The sequence below is a fragment of the Dermacentor albipictus genome, chromosome 9, assembly GCF_038994185.2.
Source record: "Dermacentor albipictus isolate Rhodes 1998 colony chromosome 9, USDA_Dalb.pri_finalv2, whole genome shotgun sequence".
In the NCBI taxonomy this organism is placed as follows: domain Eukaryota; kingdom Metazoa; phylum Arthropoda; class Arachnida; order Ixodida; family Ixodidae; genus Dermacentor; species Dermacentor albipictus.
The window spans coordinates 76,999,018-77,018,409 of record NC_091829.1 but is presented as its reverse complement, the minus strand read 5'-3'; the positions used below and the strand labels follow the sequence as shown (position 1 = coordinate 77,018,409).

Below are 19,392 nucleotides of genomic sequence, written 5' to 3'. Positions count from 1 at the left end.
CATCGCGAGGAGGTCGGAAACTTCCAGCATGCAGAAGATTAATTTCGCCCAGCGAAGAGCTCAGCCTGCATCTCACGACCTAATATGAGCGCACAGAGTTTCCCGTGTTTCTGAGTAAACGTGGCAGTGCTGAAATAGTTGCGGACGCTTGACGTATTAGACGGCCCCGGCTCCCCTCTACCTTGAGAAACCAATCTTTTGCATGAGAAACTCCGTTATAAACATTCCGCCACTTGTCTATTATTAGCTCGTTATTCATACACACACATAGGCGAACACGTGCACATGCAGGCACGCACGCAGATGATTTTGCATGTATATCAGCACAGATGCACAGGTATGCCTGCGCGGAGATTGAGCCTTCGGTATTACAAATATATTTCGTTCGATAAATTAAAGGGGCTGTCACAGCATGTGCCTGGTACGTCTAATGTTTAACGTATTTAGGCTTCTCTTTTTTATGTTTGTCCTTCACTGCAGTTCATTTCTGCATCGCGCGCATGAATAATAATCACGTGAAATGCATTCCAGTGCAGCCAGCTAGTTGGCCAGTTGCTAAAACCGCATGTAATGAAAACATGTTACACTATTATCGCTTATCTTGTTTGCAGCAGTACTATCTGAGTAACGTAATTAAATGCCGTTGCGCATAGGAAAAAAAATACCGTTACTCCATGATGCGTGCGTCATGTGCGTAGACGAGGCCATCGAAACGCCGCCCATGACGCAATCGCAGCCATATTTAGGGTTTCGCTCAGCGTTCAGGGAGCCAAGGCTACAGGCAGTACGTTTTCCATTCAAAACGGTGGCGGTTGCGTTTAAGAGAGCGAACTCACGCACATTATGTGTAATCCTAGAGGCTCAAATCAATGCTCCTAAGCAGACACTTCACGCTTGTTTGTCCATTGCACCCCCGCGAAAAGCATGGACAGCCCAGAAATTGCATGGAGAAATTCGGGCAGCAAGAGAGGGGGCATCCCAATTATCGCCGACATCCTCTGTACACGGCAGGCCCATTACGAATAGGAAGCGCTCACGATTGCAAGATTAGGATCTACGACCCCCTGCGCTAGCTGTATCAAAAGGTAAGCATGAAAGCTTTCTATTGCGAGGATAAAAGCGAAGCATTTGGCATCATTGTGCAGAGGAAAGAAGCAATTGCTCGATCGTGCGTGCATGTTTCGCGGCACAGAAGGTGCCCGTGTCGCGCAATGCATGACGCAATCGAAGCTAATTTAAACATCGCGAGCCGCATTTGTAGAAGAGGGGTCGCTTGACGGTATACGTTTCTAGATCCGAGGAGCAGGGAGTCGCGTTCGATAAAGCTCACTATGCCGTAGTCGGTGTGTATTGTCAAACACAAACTGGCGCTCCTCAAGGAGTTATAAGGCCCACTAGTGCGTGATTTGGCGCAGAAGTTCCATGCTAGCTCTCAGTCAGCTATGGCGCCCCCCTGCGTTCGACACGTAGCGTTGAGAAAATGGCGTAAAGAGACTCGGTCAGCGAGACAGAGGAATACCGAGCCCTTCCGACCATGGCGGATTGTGTCCGTCTCCAAAGTGAGCACGAGCATAGGAGTCCCAACCGTCTACGAGTTCGCCGAAGTCGAGCGAGCAGCGCAGTCTCGGGCGCTTCCAGAAGGTGGGTCATTTGTTTAAACTTATTTAGCAGATAACGTTAAGCTTGACATTTACTCGCTTTTCTGGTCGGAGTAGTCCATACGTACAGCAGTTGAGAAAAAACGCCATAGTGTGTTTACAGGGTGCGTGTGCCCATTCTTGGTCGATCCTCCAAATTAAGTTTGCTCCACTGTGACACAAGAGGTACAGAATCCCTGTATCCGGGTTGATACGTGTCGCACACTTATGTGTGTGCACCTATCATCACCAACGTTGCTTCGGCAAGCGTCATACATAGCCTTCGTGCTTAAGGCATCACTGCGCGTGCGGCTCACACTGTGCGTCTACCTGATTTGCAGTATTTATTTCGGCGTAGCTTTGTGAACGATGTATTGCATAAACGTGCAAATTACATCAGAATAAAGCTCTGAGCATTGTCGTGGATGAACGCAAACATTCCATGAGATTACACATTGCACAGCGTGAAATAAAAAATTGTACGCATGATCACTACTTGTAAAACATTTATATAACCTCTTCACTAAAGCTTCGCATCACATAGATTGGGAGAAGTGAGTTAAATGAGCTTGTTCTTTTTGTGTATAATTCCCCGTTACCTTAGTCAGAACTACTTCTAAAGGGCCCCTCACCAGGGCCCATCATAAACTTTTCTTATTCAATGGAAGTTGTAGGACGTCGTCTAGGAAGCATCTTACAGAAAAAAAAAATGTTGAAATTTGTTTATTATAGCAGAGCATAGTAGAAGTTAAAATGTTGGGTTGCCAGGCTGACTGAAGGCGAGCCTCACTGCCAACGTTGACACTTCCAACATCTTCTTTGACTAGCATCCGCCAGGGATTCTTCTTTCCTGCCTGCTCTGAAGCCTTAGCGGAAGGACACGAGACACTTCCCGCCCCGGGCGGCACCTCCTCCTTTCTTTTTTGTCTTCCTCTACTTTCTTTTTTTTTATTGAGCCGCGCACTCCTATGTGGTGATAGAGCGTGTTCCACATTGAACGATTTACGTTAGTCATGTACCATAGTCATGACTTTGCAAGCATTGCGTTTTACCCAGGGGCTTTTGCGCGAATGACCCTGACGTTCTGGATGGAAGCCGAGATACCTCAGGCGCTTGGGCTTCCGTTTGAAATTGGAATTGTTTTTTTTTCAGGCCGTGTAGGCGTTTGACAGTTTGCAGACACCACTGCCATCGCGTGATTTACGCACCGTGATTGTATTTCTGCAATGCCCAGACCTGGTGAACGCCCTCTAAAACGCCATCTATAGTGCCGTTGCCATACTTAAGCTTCTTCCGTAAATCTATGATGCTTCAAAAGCCGTGCACATACAAAAAAAAGAAGATAAACTTTCTTTGCCCAAATAAAAAGAAACAGTAATGGCGAACTACCAGAAATGAACGCTCATAACTTGCCTGTCCAAAACTCCAGGAACTTTATAATGTAATGACAAGAATGTGCCTGCAGGGCATGAGTTTGGAAAACGCCAGTCTCCTTTTTTCTGTTTTTATCCTCTGTGTCGAGAACAGCACGTTTGCTTTTTCCGAACTTCTGAGAACTAAATTCGGCTGAGGAGGAACCGGCGTGAAGCGGAAAAAGCAGGCATCGGAAGAGCATTCGCGAAACTATTCCGGTACTAAAATTAATTCCCGGGAGGTGATGCTGCGCGAATAATACGAGAACTATCGAGAACAGTTTAATCGTTGTGAAAAAAAAAGAACGCATAAAATTAGAACTTATCCGTCGCGGAAATGGCACCCAGGAGTGAAGCGAATGAGTTCCAGAGAACCAGCGCACTGCACCGGAAATTAACCTAACCAGGGCACGCTGCTTGCGAAAAAAAAAGAGTTTGTCTTGCTCGCAAACCTGACGGGCAGCAAACAAGCGGCCTAGAGAAGAAACATTGGCGAAATAAACTTTTTTGTTCCGACAAATGAGCCGAATACAAAAGCAGAATCTCACGTGAGACAGTACGGGGAGCACAGGCAGACAGAAATATACTGCATGCGGTGGTGCATACGAACAACGAAGGCAGAGTCGTCGACTAATTAACTGCCTGACGAGAAACTGCGTGACGATCGTTTGATTCCGTTTGCGAGAGTTTTCATACTCTCTTTATGGAGTAGGTTTACTCCGTGTGGCCGGAAGTTCTCGAAATAAAAGAGTTAGTGCATTTAAATGGTAAAAGCGATAACACTTGAAAAGCGTGTTGCTCACCCAACAGCCAATAAAGCTGCGACAGGCGCAGAAGAACTGTTCGAAAGCTGTCGCGAACGTTGGACGCGATATCCGCGAGTGTTTATAGGCCGCCCGCAGCAAGTGCAAGCAGAAATGCCGAAAAAAAAAGGAAGGAACAAAGCACAGGGCGCCAAATGAAAATGTCTCCTCCTTCGATGTCCCCTAACACGCATACACCGTGATTCAGTTTGTCATCTTTCGCAGCCTGTATGTGAAATTGCATTTTACCCCCATCTTGTGTCCATGTGTGCGTGTCTCCATGTGTGCGTGTCTTTTTTTTTCCTTTTTTTTTTAGCGTTTTCCTCTGCCATCTTTCTAACCCCTATCCCCCATCCCCAGTGCAGGGTAGCAAACCGGAGACTCATATCTGGTTAACCTCCCTGCCTTTCCTTTTCATTCTCTCTCTCTCTCTACCCCCATCTTTATCAGCACAACACGAATAATACGCATTGTAACTGCGCGTTGGCCTTAAGCTTACACTGCACCATACCATGAAACGTGGAGGAAGGACGAATTCACCTATAAAAGTAGGACTACGATAAAACAGAGAAAACAAATAGGTCTAAGCTTTCGAGTGACTCCTTCAAATGCCTCCATGCGCTTGACCATCTAGAAAAATCTATGCGAATCCAGAGCGTATGTTGAAATCTCTGCGAATAGATGCTTTGGTGAAGCACCTAATGAACTGCTGCAAATTGGCACATTTGTTTCCTGCACCTCTGGCGTAAACTGGCTCACGCATGCGCTCTCGCTACCCGTGCTGCACAATGTGACAAGTCATGTTAGGCTTGCATTTCTTTACTTGTTCCCAATTATTTTAAATGTACCGCCAGCTTCCTGGCTAGTCCACCGTTGTTCTTATCTGCCATAGTATGGAAAAATCTAATCATCATCAACACGTGGTGACCATCCCAAATATCTAGTTTTCGTTGAATGACTGATTGTCGAAAACATTTACTGAAAGGAAAATAATGAAGGAAGGATGGTGACTCAGGCTCCTGAAGCCTTTGGGCACCGGTGGCCTCCGGGGCCCATGCCACTGCCGCCGTTTGGACGGCAGGGTCAGAGCTTCGCGTCAGTGCCTCCCACTGCTCAATGGCAGCGATAAAGTTTGTTGGCCCGGTACGTACCTCCCCGCTTCCTGGCTAATCCCTCGTTGGGGGCAAGTGCCATTGTATGCAAATCGTCATCATCAACACTCGAAAAAGATTTCGAGCCGATCTCTCGTTATGGGCTTGTTACATAGTAGACCCAACGACCCAGACGAAAAAAATAAAATGATAGGCAGAGAGAGCTTCGCATAAATAGCATTGCTGTTCGCTTTGAAGCTTTCTAAAAATTAAAATAATTAAACTATGCGGTTTTATGCGCACAGACCACGATCTGATTTTGAAGCACGCCATAGTGGGAGACTAGCGAAACTTGGGTTACCTGGAGTTCTTTAACTTGTACCCAAATCTGAGTACACGGGTGTTTTCGCATTTTGCCCCCATCTAAATGCGGCAGCCATTAGCCGGGATTAGACCCCGCGACCTCGTGCTTAGCAGCCCAATACCAATAAACTGATGAAACCGTTTGGAAGAAATTTCTTTCGGAATTTCGATGGGGTCGAAATGCGAAAACACCCCTGTACTTAGATTCAGGTGCGCGTTAAAGAACCCCAGGTGGTAAATTTACGGAGTCCCCCATTATGGCGTGCCTTATAATCAGAAAGTGGTTTTGGCACGTAAAACCCCGTAATTTATTGTTTTTAACTATGCTCACAACAAAATTGGCCTGCAAGTAGAAGGATGAGAACGATCCTCAGCTTCGTGTATGAGAACAACCTTTCGCTCTTATTAAATAAGATGGGCACGTTGCCACTTGTATGGAATGCTTGAATAGGTGGCATAAATCTTATACGGGAACGTCCAAAATCACTTTAGCAAGCCTTACAGTCATCCCGTCTAATCTTATCAATTTGTTTGCTGCCATTTCTAGCTCAATAGATCTGATTTCTTCAATGTCAATGTCGTTAGTGAATAAATCATGTCACATTTACAAGTAATTGTGTGAAAGACCCACTTTCCTTATTTTACAGAACTAGCTCAGTTATAAGGCGAAGAAGTAAACTTTAATGCTAAATATTGTTTACCCGTAGGCCAAAAACGCAGCACTGGAATGTCAACGTGACGCAACTGATGACAATTTCTTTTTCTTCTTATTTTGGCTATTTGCAGTTCACTAAGTGTTTCCGAAGCTCTTAGATATATCTCTGTGGTTTCGGCAAAGTACACTGTAGTCTGCCTATGTATATATAGAATAAGCTAGGCCACTGCAGAGACTATAAAAATGCACGACGCCATGGCAGACTGGTGCGGGACATTCTGTGCGGCGTCGCATCCCGTCTATCACTCTTACGCGTTCTCTAGTTTACCAAGCCTCTTCTCTTAGCAAGAGGGGCTGTTTCAGTGTTGTACGATGGATAACTTATGCTGCTCAAACTATTTATCATCGCAGAGTGTGGGTGTAGGCCAGTTGGTAATTCACGATTTTGGAAAGTTACCGCAAGAAAACACAAGACTTGAAGAAAGGGACTACACGAAGCGGTCGAACTATTTTTTTTTTCTTTTCTGTCCCTTTACTACAGTCCATGTGAAAACGTTACACATTTCCGTTAAGAGGAACTTTCAGCACGGACCCAACTCCAACGCCGCCTATTCAGATACACGTACTACGCAGAAATCCGTTGCTAAGGTAGCCTCCGGGACAATTTTAATGAAATTTCCGGAATTTGAGTGAACAAGTTGAATTCTAGTGACATATGGAAGCGCAATCTTGATTTATGGTCTGAAAGTTTTTACAAGGAGTTTAAAGTAACTTTCTGTTTAAAAAACATGGAAGCTCGAAATTTAGAAATTTGTCCCTGTGCATGAAAAACCGTTACCGCCGTTCTGTAAATTGCATCCATCAGAACATCCAAAGCGCACAAATTTGACTGATTAATTTGTATCTTACATGAATTGTTACAATGTTTACAATGGTTTTGCGAACGTGCTGCTCACACCACTAGTGGTTAACTTGAAAGCCATCTATAACGCATAAAGCTTGTCCGGTTTAGATGTCCCACTAGAAGCAATCTACTCAATTGTGATATCGTTTTTCACTGCTGAGTTAGAATAGTAAACTCGATAGTTTCACTTTTTAAATGTGCGATATTTGACTATTTTTACACAAGGAACAATGGCTTAAGTAAAAAACCCGCTTTCAACACTCACTAGATTTAAATTGTTCGTTTTTAATTAAGTTTGGCGCAGTGGATGTCGAGAAAGAGGATCTCTTTCCCGTGTATTTCGATACGAGCCCCAGAGCGATAACTTCCTCTTAACTGAAGTCTCTTGCCATTTTGATGAGTACCTGATATCTTAAACTTACTTGCCACGAGAATACTCGGCGCGCCAAATTTCCCAATGATCCCTCATCCCCTTTACATCTTTTCTCCACTGGTTCTAGTTTAAGCGCTCGGTGGGAAACTTTTCATTTACTACCGTCCTTTCCTATGTATGTCTTAATAGCTACTCAACGACCCCACTTTTGGCATTCTTCTCATCGCTTTGCACTTGTTTTACCGGCTGCAGTTTTAAAAGAAGCGTTCTTGCTCCTCAAAAATACCGTTGTACATAACTGATGCTGTTTTAAGCACATTGAGCAGGTAAACTGCTCTGTGATGGAACATTTATGTCTTGTAAATAGATCGCGTACCCCATAAATGTAAAATATTTAAAGCATTACAAATAGCAGCCTTCAATCCAAACGACTACAAAACAAATTGAATTTTAGCGAACAGTCTTCTTTTTTTTTCTAACGCAAGCCTCCAGTACAACTTTGATTTCCTATTGCGAAAGTTACTTTTTCTTTTCAGGAAGTTTGATGATTTCAAAAACCAAGAAAATATTTTCAAAACGAGAAGTTCAGGTTAAGCTTACCGAGTTACAGCAAAATGCTAAAAAAAGTGCTAACTATAAGGAAGAGAGCCCACAACTTGACGAGCCAAAAACTCAATGAAATGGACATTTCATAGACGAAACGCGCTTGGTTAAGCCATAAAAGTGATAAACAGCAGTCCCTCGTTTATCGTTTTCTTGTTTATTTTTGTTTTATGTGTTGTAACCCCCGCATTTGCTTCTTCTTAACTCTAGAAACCGAAGTTTGGCGGATCAGTATGACCGAAATCGAGCGGGAAGAAAACAGGCATAGGAAGAGTGTGACCGAGTACATTCCAAGTTAACACGCACTTTCACAGCGGGACGATGCATAAATCATTCAAAAATGACACGGGCAATTTTAATAAGGTATCACACGAATACGTGTGAAACTAGGATTTCTCTGCGACGGAAACAGCAGTCCGACGTAAGGAGAATACCTGTCAGACGAGCAACGAACTGCGACGGAAATGAACTTCGTCGCTGCTCGCTGCTCCCAAAATAGTTTGTCTTCCTCACGAACCTAACAAGTGGCAAGTAAATGGCAAGGATAAAAACATCTGGCAGACAAAAGAAAAAAAACAAAAAAAAAACAAATGAAACTTTTGTTTCTGAGAAGTGAGAGCATATTTAACGCTAGCAAACAAGGACGGAAGGGAGACGACACCACAATGCGCTATTGCACATTGTGGTGTCGTCTCCCTTCCGTCCTTGTTTGCTAGCGCTAAATATGCTTTCAGTTTACCAACACGCCCAACAAATGGCAATGCTGACAAGTGAGGTCATTAAACAGTGAAGCAGAATCGTAACATTCGAAATATGACGCTAGAACCTGCAGAAGTGTACTTCTGCACGTGGCGTTGTATACATATGCTATTTGTGCGAAGAACAGAGGAGGCGTCATGGATTCTGTTACTGCGTGCAACGTACCGCATGGCGTTCATTTGGCTCCATTTAGGGAAAACATCCTGTTCTCCCTGTGGATTATGTATACTATGCCCGGGAACAAATTCTCCAAGAGAAGATTAGACAATATTTAAAGCATTACACATAGCCGCCTTAAATCCAAACGAGTACAAAACAAATTGAATTTTAGTGAACAGCCTTCTTTTTTTTCTAACGCAAGCCTCCCGTAAATCTTGGATTTCCTATTGCGAAAGTTACTTTTTCTTTTCAAGAAGTTTGATGATTTCTAAAACAAAGAAAATCTTTTGAAAACGAGAAGTTCAGGATAAACTTACCGAGTTACAGCAAAATGCTAAAAAAGTGCTAACTATAAGGAAGAGAGCCCACAACTTTCCGAGTGTTCGTGAGAACACTCGGAACGCCAGTTGCGCATGAGAGAATCATTTAATCGACAACAGGCTTTCCAGAGCTGTGATATAAGCCACGCTGAAGGGCGCAGTCCGCAAAGGGAATCAATAAGAAACTAGGCTAGTAATCCGCTGACAGCAATCGAGTACAATTGTGTCAAAAGTAAAAAAAATTGCTTTCTCCTTTGAGCTTTCTTGGCAAGTGGATCTAGTTAGTTAAATGGGGTTTAATGGCGCAAAAGTAGCTAAGGCTATGCTGCGCCAAACACGAGGTGTTTTAAAATCCAGTTTGTGAAGGAAAAGGCTGTGTTAGTAATCTATATTTTATGTAAAAATCCAGTGTCGTGTAGAAATTTACGGACGTCACATAATGGGACTAGCGGATCATCACCTAAAATAAGAGCAGGGTGTAAAGGTATGTGTAGTTGATATAATTTGTGCAAAAGTGTTCGTCTGTGTGTTTCAGTCTGCGTACATGTGAGTAATATGTGCATAACTGTTAGTGGCTGTTGACATTTCTCGCATGTTGGTGTGTCTTCTTTCGTAAGTAATTGTGCGTGAGGTGTGTGTGCCCAATGCGTAGTCGGCATAAAACTACTTCGATGAACCGCTCCTGATGATAGCATGACTTCCACTCGCGAACTATGGGTTTCGTGAGATGTAGCTTGTTGTCGGCACAACGGTCCCATTCGCGTTGCCATTTTACCGTGAAGGCTTTTCTAATTGCACGGATGCTATCATTATATGGGAGTTCCGTGTTTGTAATATCTTTGTTCGCTGCCATCAATGCACATCTATCAGCTGCTTCGTTACCTGGTATCCCAACATGGCTTGGGACCCAGCAGAAACGAATTGACCTCCCGTATTCGTTAAGCACCAACATGTTTAAGATGTCTCCTATCAGGGGTTCACACTCAGATTTCAACTGTAGAGCCTTCAGTGAGCTTAAAGAGTCAGTGTATATGACTGCATGTTTGTGTTTATCAGTTATAATCTTTTTAACAACAACCCAGATAGCGTAAACTTCAGCCGTGAAAACAGAAGCGTGTTGTGGTAATCGAATACTTGTTTCCCAATTTTCCGCTACGGCCCCCACACCCACGTGAGCTTTTGTTTTAGAGCCATCAGTGTAATATTGCATGTTATTTTGATATTTGTCCTGAAGTGCACGGAATTCTTGTATGATGTGTTCGTGTGGGATGTCTCTTTTCTTTAGATGTGTTAACGTCCAATCACATAAGTGTGTGAAATCGTACCAAGGGGCCAACGGTTGGGGTTTCTTGGCAACCTGGAGGACTTCATGGGGAATGTCATAATCCCGACAGTATTGCTCATACCGCAGGACAAGTGGCCTAATCGTGTTCGGTTTATTTCTGTAGTGTAAGCGTGTGTTGCATTGTGTGAGAATGTTGTAGCATATGTGTTGGGGTGATGACTGAATTCTGAGTACGTAGGAAAAAGTGAGGAATGCTCTGCGCTGCTGTAAGGAGGGTTCATTACACTCGACGTATAAACTTGGAATAGGTGAAGTTCGGTAGGCACCACTTGCCAGTCGCAGTCCTAGGTTATGTACCGGATCCAGTCGTTGGATGTACGACTGTCTGGCTGAGCCGTAAACAACGGAGCCGTAGTCTAAAAGGCTACGCACAAGAGACCGGTAAACACGTAAAAGGCACGTTCGGTCGGAACCCTAGTGCTTATGAGACAAAATGTTAAGGACATTTAGAGCTTTATTTGCTTTAACCTTTAGTGCTTTTATGTGAGTTAGGAAGTTAAGTTTGGAGTCAAAGGTTACTCCTAAAAACTTATGGTCTTGTTTCACCGGCAGTATGGTGTCGTTCAGTTTTAAGACTGGATCGCTGTGTAGCCTCGTTTCTGAGAGAAGACAACAGTAACTGTTTTTTGCGTGGAGAAGCGGAAACCATTTTTGTTAGCCCATTGTGTAAGTTTGTTTATTGTCATTTGAAGCTGCCTTTCACAGGTTGTCAAATTTGAAGCACGGCAAGCCACTTGGAGATCGTCTACGTAAACGGAGTGCATAAGAGACGACGGTATAATCTTATTAACTGAATTCATCTTTACTATAAACAGCGTCGTGCTGAGAACACAGCCTTGCGGCACGCCATTTTCCTGCGTAAATGTATTAGAATGAACTGTACCCAGACGTACCTGAAATGTTCTATTAGACATGAAATCAGTTAGGCATTGAAGCATTTTACCACGGATGCCGAGGTCAGCCAAGTCTCTTAAAATTCCAGATCTCCATGTGGTATCATAGGCTTTTTCTAAATCAAAGAAAACTGCAAGACAGTGTTGTTTGTGTAAAAATGTATGTCGGATTTCATGTTCAAGACGGACAAGATGGTCAGTAGTTGAACAATCCTTTCTATATCCACACAGGTGAGGGTCTATGAGGTTTCTTGATTCCAAAATAAATGTGAGTCTGATATTGATAATGCTTTCATATGATTTTGCCAAACAGCTAGTGAGGGCAATGGGTCTGTAGCTGCTCGCGGATGTTGGGGATTTACCGGCTTTTAGAAATGGGACTACTATAGCTTTTTTCCACTCTTCGGGCATTATACCTGATTCCCAGATTATGTTGAAAAATTTAAGGAGAGCTTCTACAGATGCCTGGGATAGATGAGCCAGCATGGCATAGTGAATACGGTCATGTCCTGGCGCTGTGTTTTTTCCTGCAGAAAGGACTCTGTTTATTTCTTGTTGTGTGAGGGGGGAATTGTACGGTTCGTTTGATGCCCCAGTAGTGGGCAGCCTTTGTTTTTCAGCAGACTGTTTGTACTGTAAGAATTCCTTTGTATAATTTGCTGAACTGGATACACCACGGAAATGTTTGCCAAGTATATCTGCCTGTTCTTGTATTGTTGTCTGTGTGTCTGGACTTGTAAGTAACGGTATTGTGTAAGATGAGTAATCTCCCCGAAACTTTCCTACCTGTTCCCACATGCGTTTAGACGTGACTGAACTGCTTATGGACGATACGTATTTTTTCCACGATGATTTTTCTGCCTGCCTTCTGATAAATCGTGCTTTGGCTTTGGCCTGCTTAAAGCGTAAGAGGTTGGTGTAGGTGGGGTGTCTTCGTAACATGCCCCAGGCCCTATTTTGAAGCTTTTTTGCTTCTGTGCACTCGGGAGTCCACAAGGGGTAGATTTTTTTGTGCAGACGGTTGGATGTTTGTGGTATGGACTTTTCTGCCGCTGAAATAAAAACCGCAGTGAACTTTTCATTGATTTCATTTACACTGAGTTCGTTTGAAAAGACTTCTTCGAGTTTTGCGTGTTTCATAAAAAGCAGCCAGTCGGCAAGATGTATTTTCCAGCGACGTGGCTTGGAGTTTAGGGTAGGTAATGGGGATGTTAGCTTGATAAAAGCCGGCAAATGATCGCTTCCATATGAAGTGTCGTGGACTTCCCACTTAAAATCACTAAAGACAGATGGTGAGCAGAAGGCTAAATCGAGACAATTAAATTTGCGTGAGCTTGGTGAAAAATACGTTGGTGAACCCGAGTTTAAAAGACATATGCTGTTAGACAAAATAAAATCTTCGATTACTTGCCCTCTTTGGTCTGTTCTATCGCTGCTCCAGAGGGTACAATGGGCATTAAAATCTACTAAAACAAAAGGCTCCGGTAACTGGTGTATTAGATTTTCCAATTGTCTAGTAGTAAAATGTGTGTGGGGTGGTATGTAAAGTGAACAGATGGTGATGGTTATATGGGATAGAACGGTGACGGCAACAGCCTCGAAAGAGGTATTCAGCTGAACATTTCGTGCAGGGGTGCCGCCCTGGACGACTATGGCGACTCCTCCTGACAGACGGCTAGAGTGTTCGCGGTCCTTTCGGACAACGGTAAAACCTTTAAGGATTTGACTGTTCTTGGGGCCTAGGTTTGCTTCTTGAAGGCAGAATGCCACTGGTGAATACTTATTTATTATGTCTTTTATGTCACCTAAATTATGTAGCAGACCTCTACAGTTCCAATGGATGATGAAAGCCATTGTCAAACAATTAGAACGGTTCACTTATATGTGTGTGTTTTAGAAGTTTATAGGTGACATGTAATGATAAGTTAGCTAGTCTAAACAAGGGCGGTAACTGTTCAGGTTACCTGACCCTTTGATGAAGCAGTTATGAGATGTTTGTCTTTTTTAGTGCGCTCCAGGGAGCGCTGGTCCTTTGGCGTCGACGACGCCGTGGTTTTTGGGTCGATCTCCATAGCCTTCTCCGAGGCGCTGGAGAATCGAACGAGGGTCTGAGACCGTGAGACGCTCGTCATGGGCCTCGGAGTTCGATTAAGTCTTGGGCCCTGCGTCACAGCAGTCTGGGGGCCCGCCTTAGCTGACGATGGCGCAGCACTGTCCGCTGCCACCAAGGGGGCGCATGGAGGTACTACGGGTCCACTAGCTGTGACCCCTGTAGACCCCTCGAACCGATGTGGTGCTGCCCCCTGTCGCGCCACACTGGCATAGCTCATTTGAGGTAGGTGAGATAGCTTCTTTCTTGCTTCATAGAAGGAGATTTTCTCTTTCACTGTGAGTGCAATTATTTCTTTCTCTTTCCGCCAAAGGGGACAAGATCGCGAATACGCAGCATGATCTCCTTTGCAGTTTGCGCAACGCGGAGGAGCATTGCAGTTGTCCGAAGGGTGATCACTGGCACTACATTTTGCGCATGTTGCCTTTCCTCTACATGATTGTGATGCATGCCCGAACTTTTGGCACTTGAAGCACCGTCTTGGGTTCGGCATGTATGGCCTCAGGTTGATTTTTACATACCCTGCTTCGAGTGAACTGGGAAGAATGCTTGTGCCAAAAGTAAGTATCACATGTTTGGTTGGGATTTGTTCGTCGTTTCTCCTGATTGTTATTCTCTGCACTTTGATTACGTTTTGCTCTTGGAAACGCTCGAGCAGTTCTTCGTCGCTTAAGTTAAGGAAATCTTCTTCAGAGATCACGCCCCTGCATGTATTTAGTGATCGATGTGGTGAGATCGTTACTTGGATGTCACCAATACTGGTGAGATCGGACATCTTTTCCAATTGTTCTTTCTTTTTAAGTTCCAGTAGAATGTCTCCACTTGTCATTTTAGAGGCTTTGTAGTCTTCTCCAATTTTTTCTTTGAGGCATTTTGCCACTAAGAAGGGGGAAAGTTGTCGCATTGGGGTGGTTCCTTCGCTGTGCATGACATGGTAACGCAAAAATGTCTCTGGATTTACTTTGAATGTGAAATCTAAAGGTACTTCGGTGCGACCCCGTTTCGAAGGCCGATCTGAAAGGCGGGGGAAAGGTTCTGCCATAACATGGTTTCAAATTTCGGCGGCGGTGGTAGCCACCCACCACCGAGCCCAACAAGGGGACGCTGCAGGTTCCGAAAATCTACAGGCGCCAGCTTTACACCGCCACTATAACCTAATGAATATACCCAAGGCAGGATACATTACACACGGTTAACCCTTGCCGCCAGGAAATACGGAATTGATAAGAAGTGAAGACAAGACAGGAAAGATGTAAAAGTGAGAGAGAAAGACGAAGATTAGAGAGGAGGACAGGAAAAGGCGACTGCCGATTTCCCCCAGGTGGGTCAGCCTGGAGGTGCCGTCTACGTGAAGCAGAGGCCAAAGAGGCGTGTTGCCTCCGCCGGGGGGCCTTAAAGGTCCGAACACCCGGCATCGGCTCAACCTCCAGGATCCCCCTTTCCCCGGACACGGCTAAGCCGCGCACGGCTACACGCGGGAGGGTCCAACCCTCGTGTGTTCGGGTACGTGGTGTCGCAACACACCAAACGCCTGCTGACGCAGACGCCCCTGCGGGGGCAAGTGGATCTAGTAAGGCGCTTTGCGATCATTTCGGCCGTTCGCATAAAAGCCGAAATTATTCACTTTTGCTTAAACGTACACAAACTCACACGTACTTCGACTGCGTGTTCACCTTATGCACGGTGTGTAACACCATATCATCGTGCAGCAAGGGTGAATTTGCCTGCGAAAAGTAAACAAGAAAGAAATAGATAAAGTTCAGCGCTTTAGACAAATCTTACAAGCTTCTCTCTGGAATTTATCTTCCCAAATCTTCGGCTTATTACTTCAGACAGTGAACTCCCTGCGTAAAACAGGGAACCTTGCGTAAATATTACGGTCATCCTAGTCATCTACTCCACCATCCAGAGAACGATGGTGATCCACCTTCAGAGAGTGAAGGTGGATGACCATCGGATAGCCAACTTTTTTATTTTCTTTCTGGGCTGTTGTAATTGCGGGTAGGTGTTATAAGTGGTGGCCGGTTATACGCGGAAAATACGGTAATCATGTGCAATTTTCGGACGAAACAGCTCACAGGGCACCGCAGCGCGCTAGTTCGTAGGCGTTATTGAGCAGCGCTAAATGACTGCTCGCCATCGGAGGGATTTGTATGTATATAAACGAAAGCAGTTGGCCATAGCATGTCGATATTCAAATGGCTCGTGACCATAACGCGAGCCGATATACGTTTTGGGTTACTGTGTCTTATACAAGGTGTCCCAACTATCATGCACCAAGGTTTAGAAATTTGCAAATGCTAGGTAGCTGGACAGAACTAAGGCAATGTACTTTGCGGTCGCATAGAGATGGAGTGTGTTTTTAAATTCTGCCTAAATATATAATGTCTTAATTTATTAATGAACTTCTCAAATGTTATGATTAGATGAAAAGGGTCAATGAAAGAAATTGTAAAGCAGCATGAAAAACTCCCTTTACAGCCTTAAAACCCCCGATATGCATTGGATTTGCATATATTTAAATATGTGTGCATATTATTTGGCACACCTCGTATGCCAAAATATAAGCTACATTACTACAAGGTCGCCGCGCAATCCTGCAGACTGCACGCTGCACCGGTTTACCACCAAAGTACACAACAAAAGCTCGAACAAAAAATAAATAAAAAAGAAACCACTACGCTACACAGGTAAAGCAAAAGAATGAAAAAAGAAGGAAACGACTCGAAGGATGCGGTGGACATGATGGAAGAGCGACCCCAAAATGGGTGTGCCGGTGGTGGTTCAGGAACGCTCGTAATGGCGCTTGCGGACGGGGAAAGCGTTGCGGTTTCCTACCCGCAGAGTCCACGGACAGCTTTCCCGAACTAATTGCGGTAAGGCGGGCGATCCCCGAACATTCGCTGGTTACCACTTTTTTTTTTTTTTCGACGGCCGCAGGATGCCGTTTATTGCCGCGGTGAGCCCTTCGGTATATAGGGGACGCCGACCCACTCGCTCTTGAAGGATGATTCATTGAGGTCGTGGAAGTCTCACCACCGCGACCATGTGACCACCGAACCACGAAGTCGGTAGCGCGCGGATAAATTGCCGTTAGATCGCTCTTCCAAACAGATAGCTAGCGAGGTAGTAGACGTTTTCTTTCGTGCGTGCCGGCGGTTGCACCGTGTCGATTTACGTGTAGTCAAGGTACTCTGCACAAGTACGTGCTTTGAAAAAGCAGGAGTGATGAAAGCGAAGGAGCGCTACGTCGTTTGCCGGCGTCGATGGGCGCGTTGAATTCCAGGTGGCGATTACAGTCGTAACGGCATGATGAACCTGCCGACATTCAGTTGCAGGAAACATTGACGCAAGCGAACGTCTCTGAACGCGGGTTCAGCTATGTGTCAGCGCGAGAAAGACTGAGAGAGAAAGAGAGAAAAAGAGAAAGCTATTTAATGAAACACAAGAATTTGTGCCAGCGTGCGTAAAGCCTACATGTTACTGAACATGAGGGAGAGGATGATGAATTGAAAGTTCCTGAGATAGAGAGTGTGATATTGCAACGCAACAGTATCTGCAATGACGAAGAGGCGAGCAGTGTGAAGACGACGATGACGATTAAAGGCTAGCGCGGGCTGTTGCCTCTTGGCCAAGCGCGGCGTATTTCCTTGTAAATATACTTGTATATAGGTTTTCGTCTGCGTCTTCCTACGTAGCAATATTGTGGAAGAAAATAAAAATGTTTCAAAAAGTTGCACTTGATTTTCATGTAAAAGAGTGGTAGGTGTGACATGTTCCCAACCAAGGCGATGTAAAGGAATAATTTTGTGATATGTGGAATCATTCAAAACAGATTCCTAGCACTGAAGCAAGGCAAATAGCAATACGTTTTACAACTGCTTTTTCCCATCATCTTGTTGCTCTCGGAGTCATTGTAGGAACCCATCTGATTATTTATAAGCGCGCTTCTTCAGCCTGTATAATGTGTCTTCCCCAAAGCCAGATTATTCTTCTGGTTCCATGTGTTAATTGCATTATATGACGCCCTTACTCTTAGGGGCGTAAAATCTGCAGGTGCAAGTTGGAATCGGTTAGCGCAAGACAAGGATAATTGGAGGTTGCTCGGAAAGGCATTCGTTCTGTAGTCAACATAAAAAGATGATGACGACAATGTTGTGATGATGATGATTACGATGATTTGATGATGATGATGATGACGATGATGATGGTGGTGGTGGTGATTATGATTATGATGATGATGATGATGACGACGACGACGACGACGACCTTATTCACACCTATATCAACCGCTCTATCTTATCATGAGATCAAATGTGCTCTGCCTATTTTTTCACAAAGAAGCTGTTCGCATTTTCAGTTTCGCTCCACACATTTTGCCACCTTAATTCCACATATTTGCTGATATTGTTAAATACCGTGGCAGAGTTCTTACGTATAATACTAGCCGCAAGACCTACTGCCGGAAGTGACAGCAGTCGCCACTGGATGGCATATATTCCAACTCTAAATAAGTCCGAGAAGTGATGAAGAAATTCTATTTTCACCTACGACGATTATCTCCCAATATATAAAATTATAAAAACATTGGCCATCGCTTCTCACGCTGGTCATGAGGCCTGTTCTGAGTGGCCACCGAGCCACGCGGGGATGTTGGGGATCAAGGTGGCAGAGAGATTACCTACTGCAGTGAAAATATTAAGTACCCAGACGCCCTTCAGGTTTTCGGTTTTAGACACGAAGAATGTTCTTTGGACTCTGCGGTACGAACTTTGCATACACCTGTAGTTCGACAAACATGCAAAGTCTTCACTTATTTACAGTGTTGACCCATTCCTGTATTTTTCACGGAGCCAAGACTGACCACACACTCGAGAAGCTTCTCCGTTGTTTACGCCTGCTTGCCTTACTTCTTATGTCGCAACAAAAGACGAACGTGTACACACTGTCGATACTGTTAAACCTCGAACGCTTCAGTGGAACATATTATCCGAGAATATACTCAATACGAAACAATAGCGGGTTCACCTGCGTGACCGTTTGAACACCCTTGACAGGACACCTCTGTCAGTAGACAAAGTGGTCGGGCCATGGTCATGCCCTCATAAGCAGAGGCATGCTATGTGTTCCCGTCGCAATTTCGTAGTGGCAACTAACCGTATAGACTGTCCATGAATGATTCAACCTTTTGGTCTTTTTCATTGTGCATATCGTTTAACGAGCTGATATCGCGGTCGTGTGTTTTCCTTATGAGCATATGAAGAGATTTTTGTTGACTCCTTCACTGCTGTGTAAGGAGCGACCATCCTACAGGTATTGGACGATGATTTCGGTGCTGGAACCCGTATATGAGATAATGTTTGTGCGCCTAAGTTTATGTGTGCTTCCTGCTTTTTTATATTTTGTTCTTTTTTTCTTTTCTATTTCTTACTTGATTAAAGAATTTGTGGCTTTGGATAGCTGCATCTGATGCAGCCTACCATTCTATGCTTCTCAGTTTTAGTAATTAGAAATTTCGGTTAGCCGTTATTGTAATCTAATCGGCGTTATCTCATTTTAACTTTTGAACTGCGTTAATGTTTGAGACATTTCTCTCACCACATAGGCTCTCTTATGCTAATTAGACCTACTCGCTTTGCCACCGATTGTAACTTGCTTCTGCCAATTATCCGTGATAATTACAGTACATCTACATTGATCTTTCTTCCCTGATACCATCTGGTAATAGTCTAAGCATTCAGATAATGTCTGAAACATCGTTGTATAGAATAAGAATAAAATAGAATAATTTTTCTTTTTTTAACCACCCCCGTCTCACGCATAACGTTTCCTTGTATTGCCTAAATAAATAAGCGTGTTTTCTGGGAGTTGTAATGCAGCTTCAGTTTCGTTTCCTTTGTTCTGAAACTCTGCAATTCCCACAATTTTCTTGCACAAAAGGTATATCCGCACTGCGAATAAACCT

The 19,392-nt window shown here is 44.2% G+C and overlaps 1 protein-coding gene across 18 annotated transcripts in view; it reads right to left on the bottom strand.

Annotated features, from left to right (window-relative positions):
• Positions 1-19,392, bottom strand: part of LOC135921341 (uncharacterized) — a 1,279,318-nt gene that overhangs the window by 642,563 nt on the left and 617,363 nt on the right. The gene's annotated exons all lie outside the window — the stretch shown is intronic.